Here is a 4,497-nt window from a genome sequence, read left to right as displayed (position 1 = left end):
TGTAAATTTGACATGAATTTCACTACCGAATGGGCTCATACACAAAATATACCATAATATAAAGCTCAATAGCATTTGAAGGGAATGGCTTACAGTCACAAAACCAACTGTAAAGTGTTCATGTAGGTGTCAGCTATAACGCACATCTTTTAGATTTTTTTTTTTACATTTAAGCCTACAATGCATGAATCAAAAAACCTACACGAATGCATAAAGGGGGATCAAAATGACCCACATTGGAACTTATCATTTTCTTCACACAATCACACAAAAAGTCCTATTAATGAAATAATTAAAAGTACTGACAATACATGAATGTTTTAATATTTCAAAGATGTTTATTTGTTTTCTGCATTTTATGTCTGTCAGCTGGCCACCAGATAACTGCCTTGTTGACTCAACCTACATTTTAGAAAACTGTATAGGGAACTGTGTGTAGTGAGAGTGAGTGAGTAAGAGAGAGAGAGAGAGAGAGAGGGAGAAAGAAAAACTAATTGATAATTTGATACGTTTATTATTATCTTTTTTCAGATTGAATGTCACCACTGCAGGTGGTTCTATGTGGCACGCCTTTCCATGTCAGAGAAGCAGTTCAACAGGGCTCAAAAAGTTGACTGGAAATGCTGTAAATAATGTTGAATTTCTCTGGCTCCCATCCACAATCTGTTGATAAATGTACATAAATAAATTAAACTGTACACATTTCCCTATGTACAGTTTTCAAAAAATTGTGCTCAGTTACCAAAAATGTCAGTTTGTGTAGGTTTTTTGGTTCGTGCATTGTAGGGTTAAATAGCAAAAATATAAAAGATATCTAAAAAATTTACATATTATTTAATAGTTTATTTTAATAAATATCAAAAATCTAAAAGGTGTGCATTATAGCTGACACCTAGATGAACCCTATACAGTTGGTTGTGTTACTGTAAGTCATTCCCTTCAGATGCTATTAAAGCTAGAATCTTGTATACCAATGTTGTATGTAACAGATTTTTAAAAAATTTAAAAGACACATTTTTGAAACAAATATGTTTATAAAAATATTTTAAAAACTAGTAAAAACACTACAAACAGTAAACAGTATCGAATTAACAACTACCCTATTACAAGCAAACACGCAGTATTGAAACATTTTTACAACTCACCCGAGTTTGTTTTTAATGTGTACAAACTGCTTTTACAGTTCCCTCGTCAGGTTTTGATCATAACCAGTGTGTCGATTCTCCCCAGCATGGAGTCTCTGTGTAGCTTTAATATGTTTATACGAGATGCTGTGTCATTGTAACGTATCCGTCAAAGACTGGTTATAAACACAAGGTGTCCATACGCTCCTCAATGACAGCAAAACACTTCTCAAGGGCCTCAATACGACCATCAATGGTGTTAAAACGGCCCTCAGTGGTCTTGAAACCGCTTTGTATCATGTCGAATAAGACTCTGTTGTCTATAACAACAGGTGCCTCGCGACTGCAAGCTTCTTGGTTTGAAGGTAGAACCTCAGACTCACTGTATCCAGTGGTCACCATACATTCACTGACACACGTTTCTCCATGAGCCTGGGAAAATGCACAAGCATCCCACGATTCTAACAATTTGTCATCCCAGCTCAAAAGGAAAAATTGGGAAAAACAAAACAATGTTTTAACACAGATTTTTACGCACAACATACCGTTTGCCAATCCGTCCGAATGTCTTGACTTCCGCACAGATGTTGGCTGCACTAAGTCGGTGTCTCTCAAATAACCATCAATCGCTATATCACAGTCACTAATGATCACCATACGATTTTTGAGCTCTGAAACGTCGATCTTGTTTACAAGACTTGACAAACCTCTGTGCGATAAACAAACAAACAAACAAACAAACAAACATAAGAAACGTTTAAACAACATAAGAATATATTTAAACAACTCCATCAGATAATTAGATTAAATAACTATGCATTACAAACACTTACTGAGCAAGGGGTTATTTGACCTGGTTTGAGGAGCCATGCTGCCTGAGTTCGATCCTTGGTGATAAAAATAAAAACATAATCATTCTACACATACACAACACATCGTACACAGGCACAAACACTTATAACTATAATACACACTTACGTACTGCTCACCTGGTTCAGTAACTGTATTTCATCAACAAGGTCCAACATTGTCCGTGTTACCTGGAGCGTTAGAGACCTGTTTAATCATTGCATCAGACCCATGATTCATTTATAAATAAATAAACATTTTCTTAATGCATAATAATAAAAACTCACTTACTGTTAAGATAGACTGCCATCTCCTCTTTGAAGTATTCCTCAAAATGAAACAAAACTTTAGAGGTAAACTAAAATGAGAAAACAACGATTCGTTTATATTCCACTGCACAAACGCTGGTACACAAGTGCAAACTTTGAGCTTCAGCGTCACTGACTCCGTCTTTTATACGTCGCAAGAAGACATATGTATTGGTGGGGGTTTCGTAACACCAAGAACCACGCACACACACTAAACTCATTAACATAAACACATCGTAAGCAAAACCCCAACCTCCTTACACCCAGGGTGTGATATGGAATCTATTTTACACAGACAGACAACAGCGAGAATGGTCACGTGTACAGATCATATGACTTCGTAAATTTACACTTCCTTCAGAAACTGTCAGCATGTGGTAAACAAATAGTTCATAAATTTATACGCTCTACAGATATGGCAGCCGGGGGAAACACTTGTGGAGGGCGGTGTGTATAGGCACAGGGGCTTCTGTATTTACCATCAGTATCTGTGCCTACAAGAAAAACTTGTCTTCTAGTTTAAACAAAATGCTCGATTCTTTTAAACAATACTTAAACATTTACTTCCTAAAGGGTTCTGTTTAGAAGGTATTTAATAAAATATATCTTTTTTTTTCCCATTTCATATCAACTATGGTTTAACTGTTTTGGTGTTTAATTAAATAATTTTGTTGTCACGCCATACCCCACAAAAACGTAATCAACAAATGTTTCAATTATTTCACAAACAAACATTCTGCTCATTTATGTTCACATTCAACCATTATGCATTTTCTATCAGCGTAGTTACACAACACGAAATCTACCACACAGTAACACACACATATAACCAATATTAACCATCTGATACACTTTTTTCTTACATCAGACGTATTTCTCCTAAACAATCCTTACGCGAAAAAATAAAATAATACCATAAAAGTATTTTCAGAAAAAAACAAAATATTCACTTATACCACAAAAATGTATACATAGTGTGTTTATTAAAACTGTAAAAAGCACAATTCACATCAAACTCTTTAACAAAAACCTGTCCTAGGCTTTATCTGATTAAAAAAAAACAAACAAACCTTGAAACACATACCCATTATCTCACACAAACACACACATACAACTTCCAGTAGCACACACACTCACACACACACACACACACACACACACACACACACAGACAGGCTAACCCCTGCACACCCTGGCCATAAATTAGGTGCACATACAGAACTGTCAGCCATGGTACACAGAGGGTCATAAATCATCAATCAATTTCATTGACAGTTTGACAGAAAGTGTATGATATAAATACTTATGTTACTAAGACCTTTTAACCAACTTCATGCTGTTTTATTTAAAAGTTTTATTTAAGTGTTGATTTGATTGAACAGGGTTTGCAGTAATCAGGCCTGGTTGGGTCTAGACCAGCTGAACCCCATTATGAATGCAGTTTTATAGATTTGGGGAATTAGTAACTACGGGTGCAATTGCATATTCACACAGGCCCAGTTAGTATTAGATAACTTTTTTGCTTCAATAAATAACATTATCATTTAAAAAGTGTATTTTGTGTTTACTCACATTGCCTTTGTTTTATCTTAGATTTTGTTTTAATTTCTGAAACAAGCATAAACAACTAGTATGAAATATTTACAAAAACAGAAGAAATCAGGCAAATACTTTTTCACAGCACAGTATAAGTGATAGATATAGATTAATTGAGCCTTTCCTTCAGTCATTGCACAGGAAAATGATATTTATTATTTTTTTTACCAATGTTGTGTCTGATGCAAAGTTTCATATAATTTCTAGAACAAACATTAAGGCACATACTTGAAATATGTTTTTAAATATTAACTTGACATTGAATAATAATTGATTGAAAATGTCAGTTTCAACATAGATTGATTTAGTAGAACAAATGTTGGTTATGGAAAATGAATTGAAAAAGAATGTGAGAAAAAATGTAACTTTATTTGCTTCATGACACAAGCAGGAATACGTCCTGGATGGGATGTCAGTCCACAACAGGGCACCATACATACTAGGGATGTCACAAGAACCGATACTTCGGTACCAAGTCGGTACCACCTTGCTTAAAACGTGACAGTACTTGTTTTTCTGCAGTTGCGTAAGTACTGTAGGTACCGAATTTGCAATTCCTCCGGAACTGAAGGGTGCAGCAAATACACGTAAGTGTATTAGTTGGTCCACAAGTGATGAAA

At 35.0% G+C, this 4,497-nt stretch overlaps 1 long non-coding RNA gene across 2 annotated transcripts; it reads right to left on the bottom strand.

The window, feature by feature from the left end:
• Positions 1–324: 324 nt before the first annotated feature.
• On the bottom strand, positions 325–3,522 carry LOC128607791 (uncharacterized). Of its 2 annotated transcripts, none has more exons than XR_008385965.1 (6): positions 2,265–3,522; positions 2,114–2,180; positions 1,958–2,011; positions 1,670–1,833; positions 1,146–1,556; positions 325–663 (listed from the first exon to the last, which is right to left on the bottom strand). It is a non-coding gene; the product is annotated as an uncharacterized LOC128607791 (long non-coding RNA). The 2 variants fall into 2 exon arrangements; XR_008385964.1 differs by having other exon boundaries at positions 2,114–2,164; positions 2,265–3,519.
• Between the last annotated feature and the right edge of the window lie 975 nt (positions 3,523–4,497).

The sequence above is a fragment of the Ictalurus furcatus genome, chromosome 5 (genome assembly GCF_023375685.1).
Source record: "Ictalurus furcatus strain D&B chromosome 5, Billie_1.0, whole genome shotgun sequence".
Taxonomy (NCBI): Eukaryota; Metazoa; Chordata; class Actinopteri; order Siluriformes; family Ictaluridae; genus Ictalurus; species Ictalurus furcatus.
The sequence above is the reverse complement of the archived record's forward strand: the minus strand, read 5'-3'. Positions and strand labels throughout refer to the sequence as shown.